This window comes from Vombatus ursinus, unplaced genomic scaffold (assembly GCF_900497805.2).
Source record: "Vombatus ursinus unplaced genomic scaffold, bare-nosed wombat genome assembly UNPS02014863.1, whole genome shotgun sequence".
Lineage (NCBI taxonomy): Eukaryota > Metazoa > Chordata > Mammalia > Diprotodontia > Vombatidae > Vombatus > Vombatus ursinus.
Genome location: NW_020954641.1, coordinates 17069634 through 17086405, shown reverse-complemented (window position 1 = coordinate 17086405; position 16772 = coordinate 17069634). Strand labels below are relative to the sequence as shown.

General features: G+C 37.2%; 1 pseudogene; it reads left to right on the top strand.

Annotated features, from left to right (window-relative positions):
• The window catches only part of LOC114027601, a 28626-nt pseudogene extending 19710 nt beyond the window's left edge, over nt 1-8916 (top strand).
• Nucleotides 8917-16772: the final 7856 nt, after the last annotated feature.

The following is a 16772-nucleotide window of genomic DNA, read 5'->3' as shown; positions in this document are numbered from 1 at the left end:
TAGAGAAGTCAGAGAAAACTAAAATGAGAGCAAATAAAGCAAAAAGGTCCAAAATGAGTGCATTCAAGTCCAAAGTGACCCAAAAAATGTTTAGAAGGGTCAAATTGATGGTGACCCACTCTGAACAAAACTTATCTTCAAGAGGGAAGATATAAAGCCCATCACATTCTTTGTCAGTAAAATCTATAAAATAAGAGACTTGGTATAACTTAGGATCATGGATTTGGAGCTGGAGGGGACTATAGAAACCATCCAATCCTTGGATTTTTAATTTATTTTTATCACAAACCTCTTTGGACAATCAGGTGAAGTTTATGAACCATTTCTGAGAATATTTTTTAATGTATAAAATAAAATACATAGGATTACAAAGGAAACCAATGATACTGAGATAGTTATAAAAATGAAAAAAAAATCAGTGACTTCAGGTTAAGGATTCCTGAACTAATCTCTTATTTTACAGAAGCCAAATTAAACTCCTTAGTTTGTTAAAGTGGCTTATCTAAACTTACATAGGAAAGTAGCAAAAATATGATTCAAAACCATGTCCCTTGACTATGAATCATGCACTTTTATTTGACCAAATAAGATCATTTGCAGAGCCCTTTATTCAGTTCCTGATGCATAGTATGTACTTAATACATTCTTTTTCTCTTGCCTTCCCCTAAGTTGCCTTGATACACTAGGAATCTATGATATCTATGCCAAAGACCAAATATTAAGGATTCCTAACTCATAAATAATTTCTCTAAATAAGAAAACCTGTCTACCCAAACCTTTCCTTACGCTTGCATGAAAATCAAAATGAAGTAAAGGCAGTGAAACATTGATTAATTGAAATTTTTTAATTTGTTAGTTTGATTTGTCATAAAAATGTATTTTCAAATAAAATGACTTCCAATCCATTGTGAGGAAGACCAAAAAGTCCCCACTTACATTTTTTCTCTTACTCTCCCCTCTCTTTGACTCTACCTCCTTTGTACTCTCTTTCCCTTTCTTTTTTGTTCTCCTTCACTACTTGCTCTTATATTTACTTCAATATATTTCTTTTCCTAGGCTTTATTATGTCACAAAAGTGACCCTGGTGTCTCTAGGGCTATGCCAAAGATCTATTTGCTCTGTGTGGTCCTTACCAAGCTGGGAAGGTTTTTAATTCAGGCCTGACAATGTACTATATCTTCTGTTTTCTAAGAACCTATCTGCCTAATTTTTAGAGAAGATAAAGACTAGAAATTTGGCCAGCAGATAATGAATACTTTTGTCATAGAAACTTATGAAAACTATTTATTAAGATATGGTGAGAGGAATCACACTTTTGAAATCATTAAGCTTTTTGGAGTATTAATATATATATGTGTGATTTACATACATATTATATACATATATGCATGAGTATGTATATGTGTATGGTATGTATGTGTGCATATGTGTGTGTATTTGTATGCATGGTATGGTGGATTGAGAGCTTGCCTCAGAACAAAAAGACTTGGTTTCAAATCCCTCCTCTGTGATCCTGAATAATATTGATATCTCACTTGGGAGATATGAGTATCCATAAATCCTAGGTCCAACTCAGCAGAATTTAGGAGTTATTGAATCATTTAGCATCTTCAAAATCAAAGGTATACTCACATTAACACATATACATGCACCAACATACATTCTCATACATGTGTGTATATCCACATGCACATGTTTAGAAAAAAATAATAAAAACAGCTGTTATTAAGGGATTTAAATAAATATTCCTTCTGGGGAGAAGTCGGGTGCCAGAAGAGCATAGTTAGTTACATCTGTATAAATACTGAATGAAGAATGATTTTTCTAAAACTCAAGAAGATGAAGATTTTATTTTCACATAAAAGTGAAAAGGAGAGAGAAGAGGTATGAAAAAAATAACAACAATTCAGCAGCATTGGGAAAATTGTTCGATTACTAAGTAGCTATCAGGCTACTAAGGATCATGCTCAATGTGCTTCCCCAGGGGTTGAGAGAATCAATTTTTCCTCAATTATCATTAATATCAATTTCATTGCAGTGAATATAGGAAAGGAACATTCTGAAAGTAAAGGAGTTACACAGAAAGGTTACATACTCTCTTTAGTGGATGTCACTTAATTCACTATTGGTACTGACATTTCTTTCACAAAGACAAAAACTCTGTTTTGCATGCCGTTGCAAAAATAACCCTGCAATGTTATATCACTTTAGTGCAAACATTATGAGAGAAGTGAATTTAAGTATAATGAGAGAAGTCAAATTAAGTATGATGGAACTGTGGGTAAATTTTCACATGAATAATGTCTTCCAGGAAGCCTTCCTGGGTGGGTGGGACTAGGGATGGTGACTGAGTTGAATAAAAGATAGGAACCTGTGATTTGGTAGATGGAAAAAGAAATGCCATTGAGTTTGAAACAGAGAGGAAAGAGAAATTAAAAAAAAAAGTTAGAAGATAGTTTATGGCCCATCTTCCATGTCAGAGAAAATTTAAAGAGAGGATCTTTTTATATAAATAAGACCTGTCTAGGAAGCTCTGTGTCTCTATTGACTTACTGTCTTCTCTTTTCTGGAATGTCCTTGGAGTTGAATCCTATATTGCTGCCTTCATAACTCTGCTTTCCTTTCTCTTCCCAGTTCTTCAAAGGAATCCATAATTGGACTAATTTAGCTTTACCAAGTTATCACAGAAATTATCATAACATGAACATTACATATTCACTAAAATATTGAAAAAGACATAGCATTTGATATGAGGCAAATATATATTGCTTTCTTTAAAAAAATCTCTTGCTTGGGGAAACTGATATAGAGGAAAAGAGGACTTAAAAAAATAAAAACAAAACAACAAGCAGTTTGAAATCCACATGAATTAAGCATTCAAACATACTGCTAAATGCTTTCTGAATGAGAAATTCCTTCCCTTCATTTAAAATTGTTACTCCTAATTACGTGTATGTGATTCTGTTTGTCTACATCAATATATAGTTAAAACAGTGACAAAAACAAGGTGTTGAAAGGACATCAAAACCTGGGACACATTTTCCTGATTGTTCCAAACAGTGTCTTCTGCTTCATAGTCTGGATTCTAAAGCGGATTATTTTATGGGCACTATACTTTTTGGGGTATTAAAATGCTTACTGTCTGAATGGACAACATTAGTTCAGATTTGAGCTTTTAAACTACCTAAGTTTTCAGAGATTTGGGGGTTTGGCTGCAAACTGATTCTTTGCTTCCAGTTAAACATGTAAGTCATATACAAAAGTGGATATGTTATAACCAGGGAATTAATTTATTCAGATCCTACTGAGTAAGAGCTCCTCTCAGCCAAATCTTATGCTCATGATAACTCTCTTTGGAAATTCAGTTTCTAAAATAGAAAGCCATTTTTAGAGGTAGAGTTGATAACCTATCTGGAGTAGTCAGAATGGGCTGTTTCTTTTAAGCATTTATTATTAAAGGGTTGAATTTGAGGCTTTTTAATGCATTATATGTACTATGGACACAGGGCACTCACTTAATCAATATAATGTGCAGAAAAAAATGAATCCCACACAAAAGATCTCAGAGGGGGACTAGCTGGCATTGTGTATGTATGCATTGATTTTTCTTTGGAGGACATGAAATGAAAGAAACAGAAACTTTTGGTAATGGAATGAAAAAAAAGCATTTTTTTCCTCCCCAAGCAAAAGGTTTGTTGAATGTTACTTTTTTGAAGAATTTAATTACAGTATTATCCACAGAATATTAAACATGGTTACCAAGAATGGACTAAATGAAACAGTAAAATATTGGTTCTATCAAGTTCTTCACATATACACACACATACAAACAAAACATACACAAAGCTGTTCAAAATCTGCTTCACATGTTAAAGGAGAAATAGAAACACAGCAGGAAATAATTTCAAAGTATCTCAAAGGAGATGAGTTTCTAAAGGGATATAACAAATATCCATCTGATTCATCTATGCTATGATTCTAGGTACTTCCTGTACATAAATGATTCTGTTGAAAACTGATTAGTTCCTACCACAGAGGCCTGCAGATAACATTTATTAATTCATAAAACATTTATTAAGTACCTACTATGTTCAAGGCATTTTTGTTAGGTGCTAGGGGAACAAAGACAAAAAAAATCAGTCACAACAAGCATTTATTGTTTACTATATGCTAGGAATTGTTTAAAGTCCTGGGGATGCAAAGACAAAAAAATGAAATAGTGCTTCATCTCAAGAAGGCTACATTCTGCTGAGGCAGAACAACATGAAAAAAATAAGGGAATTTAAAAATATATACACATATATATGTATGTATATATGTATATAGTCACACACACACATATATATACACACATATATGCATATACCATATATGTAAATGTGTATATATATAGTAATATAATATGTGTATATATATGTATATATGTATGTGTGTGTGTATACTATATTAGGGATTGCACCTGTGATTTCATTGGTGTAGGGTACTTCTGGATAAAGAAATTCACATTACCCCTGAATTCAGCACCTTTTTCTGACACTGACTTGCTCAGGGTCATGCAACCCATATGAATCACAGCCTTTCTTCCTGGATCCAAGGCTGAATTGGAGAAAAAAAAATACAGAACTGTAATAGCTTTAAAATCCATTAAAGTGTTGGGACACCCTGTACACACACACACACACACACACACACACACACACACACACAGAGTGATTGGGGAAGTTATTAGCAACTGGAGGGATCAGGACAGGCTCTCATTGGCAGTAAAGGTTCAATTTGAATTGAATCTTGAAGGAACTGCTTTCTCTGATGCAGAAGGAAGCAAGGAGGACAGTCTAGGCATGAGGGACCACTTGATTAGGTTCAAGCCAGATTTTGAAAGACTTTAAATGATGAATAGAATTTTATTCTAGAGGCAACTGGGCATCATAGGAACTTCCTGGGAAGGAGAATAGCATAATCCTACCTATGCTTTAGGAATATCAGTTTAAGCGATGTATAATAGTTTTGTCAAAGAAAGCATTTGGATTGCTTGATATTCTTCTCCAAATCATTAAATAGGCAATGCTGACTACTTTACCTGGACACATATCTCCTATGCTTCCACCCACAGTAACTATAATAAGACGTAACAAAAAAATCCCTCCAATATTGTAGGAGATGTAGCAAGACTCCCTGGATTCTCTACTAGAGCCTGGGGATAGCATAACAAATAGAAACACATAGCCCCCCATATCAAGAAGAAATTTGAGAAGAGTATAACCCCATCTGGTATTGCATTATGGGGAGGAACTTGGGCAGTTCTGTGACTCGTGAGATTAAACATAACACCCACTTCTATCTGGGTCAATTAGCCTTTCTTTGGTTCTAGTCTGGGTAGAGCAGAGACTACTGTTTGATGTTGACTCTTGAATTAATTTGTAAATTATCAATAAATCCCTAAGTTATCATATCCTCCCCATCCCAGTGATTCTGAAGCCCTAGTTATCATTATTCAAACTATTCTCTACCTACTACCCAATCCCTTGTTTCCATCCTCCTTCACTACCCCTATTCCAATGCCTTGCTCTTAAGCTATTCACCCCTTCTACTGTTCTCTCTGGATTGTTTGCTCCACATGTAACAAACTTACTTTCATATTAAATCTTTCCCACTCCCATTTCTTTCATCTCCTGATTCTCAGTGAAACTTGACTCTCTCCTGATGACATAGCCCTGGCCACCATTTCCAGCACTTCTTTCACTTTCATCTAATCCCAACTCACTAGTCAAGGTCTGAAAAGCAGAATAATCCTTGCTCCCCATTATCATTTCCAACTTTGCTCTCTACCACCATGACTAAGTAACCTCTCCTCCTTTGAAGTCCACTCAATTCACATCAACAACCCATCAAAATTCTCATAGCTGTTGTCTACCAACTTCCAAGACACTCCCCTTCTTTCTGCAATGAATTCAATAATTAGCTCATAGTCTTTCTCTCTTCTCCAAATCCAAGCCTTATTCTATGGGCCTTCAATATACATGATATTCCTTAAAATATCCTAACCTAACAATTTCTCAACTTACTCATTTCCCATGATCTACTCCTTCACTCTGCCACAGCTGTACACAGAGATAGTCATACACACTTGATCTTGTCATCACCCACAAGAATTCCACAACCATGTTCATGAACTCACAGTTTATCTGTTCATAACTGTTGTCATTCCACCCCTCCCTTTGCCTTAAAACTCCAACCCCTTCTCTTTATCCTTACCATGAGCTCCAATCCTTCTCTTCCTTTCCATATATGTGTATATGGCTGAGTCATAGCCCCTCCACTGGTTATCCTGTCTTTCCTTCCCATCTTGACCTCTTGGTGAATCAGTTCAACTCTAGGCAATCATCTTCTCTCTAGCTGTTTGCCTCTTTACCACCTTGAAGTTCTTGCCTTTTAAAACCCAGCCTTAGATTACTCTTACAATCTGTTGCCTTCCTTCCTAACACATGCCATGAAAGAAACAGGAGAAAACTAGAAAATCATGTTAACTGTATCCACTAAAAATTTATGCATATAATCTCAAATGGACCTTCCTTGCAGCAAGGCAATCCTTTTACATCACCTTCCTTCTATCCCACTCACCACAGCAGCTTTTCTAAACCACTTAATCCATCCTCAAACTCTCTCTCATTACTCTCTTATCCCTCTCCCTATTTCAACAGATAACCTTGCCTCATATTTCTTTTTTTTCTGAAAAACTAAGTATATTTCCCTTAATCCTACCCCCTCCACATTTATCCTACTCTCTCTTTTGACCCTGTCCCTCTTTAGAAAGGTTTGCTTCTGATTACCCCCTCCCCCAATCTGCCTTCTCCTCTGTCATCCCCTTGCTCTCTTGTCCCTTTCCCCTCCTATTTTCTTGTAGGGTAAGATAGATTTCCATACTCAATTGAGTTTGTATGTTATTCCCTCCTTAAACCAAATCCAATTAGAATAAGATTCACTTATTCCCTCTCACCTTCCCCCATTTCCCCTCCAAAGTTAAAGATTTTTCTTGTCTGTTTTATGTGAGATAATTTACCCCATTCTACCTCTCCCTTTCTCCTTCTCCCAGTATAATACTCTCACCCCTTAATTTTATTCTCCAGATACCACACCTTCATCTTCCACACCCTGTTCCATCTCTCTCTCTCTCTCTCTCTCTCTCTCTCTCTCTCTCTATCTATCTACATATAATTGTTTCCCTCCAACTACCCTAATACTGACAAAGGTCTCACAAGTTACAAATATCATCTTTCCATGCAGGAATGTAAACAGTTCAACCTTAATAAGTCCCTTATGATTTCTCTTTCCTGTTTACCTCTTCATGTTCTCTTGAGTCTATTTGAAAGTCCAATTTTCTATTCAGCTCTGGTCTTTTCATCAAGAATGCTTGAAAGTCCTCTATTTCATTGAATTTCCATTTTTCCCCTGAAGGCTTATACTCAGTTTTGATGGGTAAGTGATTCTTGGTTGTAATCCTATCTCCTTTGCCCTCCGGAATATTATGTTCTATGCCCTGTGGTCCCTTAATGTAGAAGATGCTAAATCTTGTGTTATCCTGATTGTGTTTCCACAATACTGAATTGTTTCTTTCTGGCTGCTTGCAATATTTCTCCTTGGCCTGGAAATTCTGAAATTTGGCTACAATATTCCTAGGAGTTTTCCTTTTTGATCTCTTTCAGGAGGTGATTGGTGGATTCTTTCAATATCTATTTTGCTCTCTGGTTCTAAAATATCAGGGCAGTTTTCATTAATAATTTCTTGAAAGATGATGTCTAGGCCCTTTTTTTTTTGATCATGGCTTTCAGATAGTCCAATAATTTTTAAATTCTCTCTCCTGGATCTATTTTCCAGGTCAGTTGTTTTTCCAAGGATATATTTCACATTATTTTCTAGTTTTTCATTCTTTTGAATTTGTTTTACAGTGTCTTGATTTCTCATAAAGTCACTAGCTTCCAATTGCTCCATTCTAATTTTTAAGGAAGTATTTTCTTCAATAAGCTTTTGGACTTCCTTTTCCGTTTGGCCAATTTTGCTTTTTATGGCATTCTTCTCCTCATTGGCTTTTTAGACCTCTTTTGCCATTTGGGTTAAGCTATTTTTTAAGGTGTTATTTTCTTCAGTATTTTTTTGGGTCTCCTTTAGCAAGCTGTTGACTTGTTTTTCATGATTTTCTTACATCATTCTCATTTCTCTTCCCAGTTTTTCCTCTACTTCTCTTACTTACTTCTCAAAATCCTTTTTGAGCTCTTCCATGGCCTGGGACCAATTCATAATTTTCTTGGAGGCATTGGATGTAAGACCTTTGACTTTGTTGTCTTCTTCTAGTTGTATGTTTCTATCTTCTTTGTCACCAAAGAAAGATTCTATGGTCTGACTTTTTTTATTTACAAAGTTTGCTCATGATCCCAGTCAGTTACTTGAGTTATAAACTTTTTATTAAGGTAGGGGTCTGCTTGTAGTGTGGAGAATTCCAAGCACTGGGGGCTTTGTGCAGCTGTTTTCAGAGATGCTTCTAGGGACGTGTAAATTTTTAGTTCTTCCAAGGTGGCATGATAAGGGGCAGTGTTTATTCCTTTCCTGACCTGTGCTCTGTTCTATGAGTTACCACAAGCACTCTTTTCTGCCTTGGAACTGTGAGGAGGATTTCCTCTCCACCACCACTACAAGCTCCACCATGCCAACACTCCTCCTTGCCCCTGGACCACCACCCAGAACTGTGACCCAGATCCAAGCACAGACAAACCAAGAGAATCCTGCCTCAGTGGCTGATGCTTGTAATCCCCCTCTTATCAGCCACTCAATTCCCCCTCAGTCTGTGGCCTGGAAATTCTGGAAGTAGCCACCATCCCAGAGCCATGCAAGGACTGGGGCTGGGACACAGCTTCACTCTAACCACAGTCACAGGCTTTTCCTATTGACCTTTAAAGGTGTCTTTGGCATTTGTTGTTTGAGAAGTCTGGAAACCACCACAGCTACCTGTGATTCAGTCCTTTGAGGGCTGCTCCAAGTTTGCTGAGGACTGTTTTTCCTGTGTGCCCACACTGAACTATGTTCCTCTCCCCACCTGGTGCAATATATCTTTCTGATCAACCATCCAGGTTTTCTTGGGTGGGAAATTTGTTTTGCTCTGTCTTTTTGTGGTTTCTGCTGCTTTAGAATTTGTTTAGAGCCATTTTATACAGGTATTTGGAGGGGTTTGGGGAAGAGCTCAAGCAAATCACTGCTTTTACTCTGCCATCTTGGCTCTGCCCCTCATATTTCATCGAAAAAAATAAGGCCAGCCATTTGCAGACAGTGCCATCTTCTCCCATCCTCCTCACTTCACATCACCCTGATGCCTTTTACTACTGTCTTTGCTTTCAACTCTATCTGAAATGAAGAGGTAGCCTTTCTCCTTGTCAAGGAAAACCCCTTTATATTCACAAGTTATCTCACTCTATTTGGTCTTCTCCAATAGACTGGCCCCTCCATTATTCCCACACACTTATCTTCAATCTCTCCCACCTTACTTGCTACTTCATTTATTATTGTTCAGTTGTGCTTAGCTTTTTGTGACCCTGTGGACAATGCTGACCATGGGGCTTTCTTGCCAAAGACACTGGAATGATTTGCTGTTTCCTTCTCCAGTGTATTCAGGCAAATAGAAGTTAACTTACTTGCCCAGAGTCACACAGCTGATAAGTGTCTGAGGCTGAATTTGAATTCCAGGTCCAACACTCTATCCACTAAACCATCTAGCTACCTCCTGGATATTTCCCTAACACCTCCAAAATACCTATGTGAAAATCATCCTCAATAAATGTTCCCTTGATCTAACTGTCAATGCTAGCTATCATTCCATGTTTCTCCTCACTTTTTAGGCAGCTTGGTAGCATAGTCAATACAGTGCCAGGTCTAGAATAAAGAAGACCCAATTTTAAATCTAGCCTCAGACACTTTCTAGGTATGTCATCTAGGGTAAGACACTTAACCTCTGTTTCCTTCAGTGTCCTTATCTAACAAATGGAGATAATAATAGCACCTGCCTCCCAGGGTTAGAAAGTCATTTCAGGGTGAGGGCCAAATGAGATAATGATTATAACTTAGCTTAGTGCCAGGCATATCATAAGTGCTGTATAAATGTGATCTATTAATAATATTAGCTATTATTCTATGGCCAAACTTCTTGAGAATGTGGTCTACCATAAATGCCTCACCTTCCTCTCCTCTCATTCCCTTCTTAGCTCTCTACAGTCTGGCTTCTGATTGATGACCTCAAAATTCAATTAAAACTGCTTTCACCCAATTTGCCAATGATCTCTTATTTTCCAAATCTCTTGTTTTTTTTTTTTCCTCAATCCTCATTTTTCTTGATCTCTCTGCAGCAACTGATACCTAAGCTTACAATGTAGGTGTCTTCCTTGACTTTTCATTCTCTCTCACCTTTCTACTATATCCAATTTGTTGCCAAGTCCTGCTGATTTTACCTTCATAACATCTTTATATATATATATATATATATATCCCTTTCTCTCTGACACTCACATTAGCCTGGTGTAGGTCCTCATCTCCCATGCCTGAGGACTACTGCAATTGCTTACTCATTGTTCTACCTTACAAACATTTTTCTCCATTAAAGTCCATTTTCCACTGTGCTGTCAAAGTGATCTTCCTAAAGTATAGGGCTGACCATATCAATGATCTATCCAATAAAATCCAGTGAAACTGGACTGCCTTGCTATTCCTTGAATAAGATACTCCATCTCCAAATTTCATGCATTTTCATTGGCCCTCCTCCATTATCCCCATTTCAGGAATTCTCTCCCTCCTCATCTTCCCTGATTTTCTTCAGTCCCTGCTAAAATCCCATCTTTTACAAGATGGCTTTCCTGCTTCTCTTTAATTCTAGTGTCTTCCCTCTGTGGAATTTCCAACTGATCCTCTGTCTAGCTTATTTGTATGTAGTGGTTTGGATGTTGTCTCTGTGAATAGATAGTGTGCTTTTCATGGGCAGGAACTGTCTTTTGCCTTTCCTTGTATCTCCAGTGTTTAGCATAGTGCCTTGTGCATAGTAGGGCTTTAACGTTTGTTGAGTGTCTTTGCTAACTACCCAGTGATTCATTTATATAATAATTGCATCCTACATTCCAAACTGGAAGATAAGACCATCAGCTTTGTCATGGAAAAGCCTTAGACTTAAAGCCAGTATTGTGTTGTTGTACAGTACACACCTTGCACTAATTTACTGAAGTTACAAAATAAATGATAATAATATAATGAAGTTATAAAACAATTGTATTGTTTTCCTCTCAAATCATAGTGATTTCTTTTTTTATCTTATCAAAAATCTGGTTCATTTAAAAAATAAACCTGATGGAGATGTGTGTATTTAAAAACAGAAAGGAATATCAATTTAGCAGTTTTATGGAAGATAGATTTGAAAGGGGGAGTGACTATTAAAAAATCCCAGGTAAGATGTGGAAGGACTGACTTAGTGCACAACCTTGTGAATAGAGAGAAAAGGAATGTATGTGAGAAAAATTTTAGAGGTAGAATAAGGGAGATATGCAATTAATTGGGTATGGGGATATGGGGAGTGACAAGGATGACTTTGCAGTTGTAAACCTGCATAAATAGAAGCATAGTGATGTTCCCAAAAGGCATAGGGAAGTTAAGAAAAGAGTTTCCAGGGATAGTCAAACGTATTCAGCAAGCACATATGAAACACTTATGTGCCATGTACTGTACTAAATGCTGAGGACATAAAAGAAGCCAAAAAAAAACTTTGTTTTTGAGGATCTCATAACCTAAGGGAAGCAACAACTTGCAAACAACTATGTACAAGCAAGATACACACACACACACACACACACACACACACACACGATAATCTCAGAGGGAATGCACTAAGATTAAGGAGGACCATGAAAGGCTTCTGGAAGATGGGACTTTAGCTGGTACTTCAAAGAATTAAGAAGTCAGGGAGTAGAAATGAGAAGGGACAGAATTCCAGGCATGAGGGATACCTTGTGAAAAAGCCTTGACATAGTAGTGTCATTTATGAAGAACAGCAAGGAGGTCAGTGTCACTGGATTACAGATATGTGGAAGAGAGCAAGATGTTAAGGAGATTTCTAATTTTTAGGAAGTTGTTTCTTATATAAAGCCCAGATCTTCCAGCAATGTAATAATTTTCCTTCTGAGACACTGAGGTTTTTTGTTTTCTTGTTTTTTGGTTTTTTTTGGTTTTGTTTTTTTTTGTTTGTTTGTTTGTTTTTAATTTCTGGAAGTATTTAAGTAGAGTCTTGGTGACCACTTATCAGGGATATTTTCAAGTGGATTATTACTTGGGCTATGAAGTCAGAATAGAATTCTGCAACCCCTTCTAAGTTCCCTTGGTTCTAAATCACAGGTTCTACTTCACAAACAAAAGTGTTTTAAGCAAATTTTGGGTTTTCATGTTGTTGACTGAAGTGAAGGCCCTATTGAGATTAGGCTATGAATCTCCTCCAAGAAATAGACCATGATCCCTAATGGCATACCAACATTTTGAAAGAACATGACATTGTAGTAAAATGTAATGTAATGATAACCGACTCCTTGCTAAATGAATTATAATTAAAGCCTTTTATGTCCCAGTGTATGTTATATTAACAATTATTCCACAGAGAAGCACAAAAATATAATTAACCTTATTTCTGACACAGAGGAGTTTCACCTTCTCTAGTCTATAAAGTAGAGCACATTTGGGTGTTTAGTTGCACAGGGTTCTATCCCCACTGAACATGACTTTGTAATGGAACTTTAGTTTTATGTCATTCAGTTTTCTGTCCTCTTTCTCATTGCTTGCTCAATTCTTTCCTATGGGCCACAACTTACGTAGCGAAAATGTTCTCTTTTCCCCATCATTAACTCTCTCTTGTGTCATGTACCCCAAGATTATAATGCTTGTCATTTCTGGAAATATATACATTTTTAATAGTAGCTGATAAAATTCCTCTATTTTCAATGGGACATAATTTTATCTGTAATTACCACTGCATACTTGTCATTAAGGGAAGCCACCTGTTGCTAACTTATTGCTAGGTATCTCTCCCTGTAGTTCATTTTTCTCAAGAATATTCTGGATAGCTTGACATTCCTCTTTCTTCTGCCCTTCGTGATTATTTCCCCACTAGTAGTAAAAATATTTATAGATGCATCTTTCTGCAAATCATGATTTGATCAGGGTTATAAGTAGATACTAACCTTGAAGACCTGAGATAAGGGTGGGTAAACTCCTTTCATTCATGCACATTGATAACCTTTCTAAAGCTTTCAAAATTGTCTAGAGCTCTAAGAGGTTACATGACTTGTTCAGAATTACATAACCAGTATGTGTATGAGGAGGAACTTGCGTATGAGGCCAGCTTTCTGTACACAATGCTTCACTGTGAAGAATGGAGACCTTTTTTTTTCCCCTATCTGACAGGAAGTCTGCATGACTGGGAGAGAGAAAAATAGGGTATGTATTAATTTCTAAATATCCATTCATAGAAAACATAATCAGTCAGTCAAATAGTATTTATTAGGTGTCTGCTATGTACCAGGAAATGTGCTAAGCTGTGAGAATACAAAGAAAGACCAAGAGCAACTCCTACTCTTAAAGGATTTAAATGAGATAGCAAGAAGTCAACCTTCCTGATATCCTTGTGTCAACTAACATTTATTTAGTGTTTACTATGTGCCATGGAATTGAAGAGTATGAGGTAGGGAGTAAGGTGGAAAGGTAGGAGGTGATTAGGTTATGAAGGGCTTTGAATGCCAAACAGAGCATTTTGTATTTGATCCTGGAGACAATAGGGAGACATTGGAGTTTATTGAGTAAGAAGATGACATAGTTGGATCTGTACTTTAGGAAAACTACTTTGGTGGTTGAATGGAGTAGGGATTGGAGTTGGGAGAGCTTTGAGGAAAGCAAACCCAGCAGTAGGCTGTTGGAATGAGGGTTAGAGTCAGAGTGTAGGCTTGAGGTGATGAGGGTACAAACAATATGTAACATAGAAGATAAATAAGGGACAATCTCAGAACAAAGGCACTAAGATTAAGGAGGACTGGGGAAGTTTTGTTATACAAGGTTGCACTTTAACTCAGACTTGAAATGAACCCAGGGAAACCAGAAGTCAGAAGTGAAGGAGAACATCATAGGAAGTCATATAAAACAATGAGTACAAATGCGTGGAGACTGTGGAGTCAAGGTGGGGGAATGGAAAGAAGCTTTATAACTGAGTTCCTCTTAACAACACTACTCCAGACAGATCTAGAAAATACATCAGAATGAATTCTGCTGGCAAATACAGAAAAAGTCAGTGAATCATTTGTCCAGACAAGTTAGAAATAGAGACATCAGGAGATCTGAGGACACAGAGGAACCCCATAAGCAGAGTACCCCAGTGTCCAAGGAGAGGCTGTGTACCAGGTTAAGAGGACCTAGATTCATACTAGAAAGCAACAGACCCATACAGGGGTACTATGATAAACTGTCAGCTCTGTGGCTTACTATTTAGTCCCTAGTCACAAATCCAGTGTGGAGAGGAGACTTGTAGTCTTGAAACAGCTGTGGAGTTCCCAGGTAGGGAGGCCCTTGGCTGTATAAAAAAAAGATGTTCAGAAGTTAGCAGCATCAGCAGCACTGCTGGGTCTCAATAACCAAAGTAGGAATCCCAGACCAAAGGGAATTCTTGCAGCAGTCTATTCTTCCTTACACCTAAACCCAAGTCAGGAACTTGCAGAGCTCAAAATAAAGAGGCAACAGTCAGACTTTAACTTGTATCAGACTACTTTGGGAGTTCTGCAAGCTTTTGCATTCCCAGTCTGTCCCTTGGATCCTAGAACAACACAATACACAAAACTGTAAGAAAGCAGCAAGAGAACCAGTTCAGACTTTGTCCGTAGTAGTGTCATAAAACTTAGCCCCTGATGTCAAGTCTGAAGTCAAGAAGTGGACTGGAAAAATGAGCAAATGAAAAAAGAAAAGAATCCCACCATAAAGAACTATTACATGGAAGGAACAAGGGAAAAGGAGGAAGGGAAAATTAGATGAAGGAAAGATTACAGGAGGGATAATTCCTAAACAAAACAAACTCTAGGAATATAGAACAATGCTTTTAGCTCTTTATGTAGTGGCAAAAATGTGAATTTGAGAGGCTACCCATAAATTGGAGAATAACTACACAAGTTATGGTATATAAATGCAATTGTTATTTATTCTTAATTTTTGAAGAAGACAAATGAAACTGTGGTCTTTGGTAGTCAAAGATTTGATTTTCATTTACTTGTAGCAGGAGTGCTTAGTATCACACCATACTTACTATTTTACCCCAAACCAACTGTTCAACTGAAAGCAAAGATTCTGGTGGGCTAAAGCATTTGTTGAAAGATATCCATACCTATGTACCTCAAGAATGAGGAATCTTTGCTCTCCCCAATTATAGGAGCAGGGAATCTTCGCCAATAGTTGAAACATTGTCTAGTCATTGTTGAACAGTAAGTCAGCAGACAGTCAATTAGTCAACAAGCATTTATCACATACCTACTATTTTCCAGGCTGAGACATGGAGAAAGGCAAGAACAGTCACTACCTTCAAGGAACTTGCATCCTAATAGGGAAAACAACATGTAAATATCTAAGAACTTACTAGATATAGTAGATTGAAAACTACCTCAGAGAGGAAGGCATTAGCAGCTGATGGTTGTAAGGGGGATTTGGGCAGAAGGGAAAAGATTACTGCAGAAGGTGGAATTAGAACTGAGTCTTGAAGAAAGCCAGAGAAGCAATAAAATAAAGGTGTTGGGCCAAAGAACTCCATGTATGGGGGAAATTCAATGGAGAAGGGAAATGTAACATCATATTAGAGGAACAGCAGATAAGCCGGTGTAGCTGGATCATAGAATTGGAGTGGGTGTGGGGAGTAAATTATCATAAAAGTAGAAAAGTAGGAAATTTTAAATGCTGAACAAAAATTTATATATGATCCTATAGGGATAAGGTGGGGGTGGAGGTGGTATGGTCAGATAGAAACTAGAACTAAATGAATGAATTAATCTGTTGTACTAATGAAGGTTCAGGAAGGCTAATAGGAGTGTTGACATTTCTGTCTACTGGGTTCTTAGCCATGCAAAAAAGCATGACCTTTTAGGTTTGGAATCATCTCATCTGGAGTGTGTATATCTAGCCAATGTTGCTGTTTATCTTTTGTTTTTGAAGTGGACCAATTATAAGCTGTTGTTGAATTAATATGTCTACCCAATGTATGTGAAGAGTTCTCCCGGTGGAATGCGTGGATGAGAACAATTTTCTCTAACAGCCATGAAGGCAGCTAATGTAGGCACTCTGGAGTATTTAGAGCTCGGTCAGACATCCAGGTCATCCACTGCATCCCAGGGCATCACCAGTCATCTTGACTTTCGTCTTGCCACTGGACTTCAACAATTCTAGAAAAGAGAGTAAGGCTGATGACTTTCTGCAACTCCACTTCATTTAAATCCAATTCATGGACTAGTCCAGACATCACTTCGTGATGGACTTATGTAACTAAAAACCCATGAGAAATTCTTCTTTTAACTTGCTGCTTGTTATATATCAGTAATTACAAATATATATCATTACATGTCACAGACACTGCAAAGAATGGACCTTTTCAAAAAAGTAAATTCAGTTGGCATATCTAAATTGATGCTTTGCTATTAATCTATTTTATTACTATTCATAAGTTCTGCTTTAGAAATTAC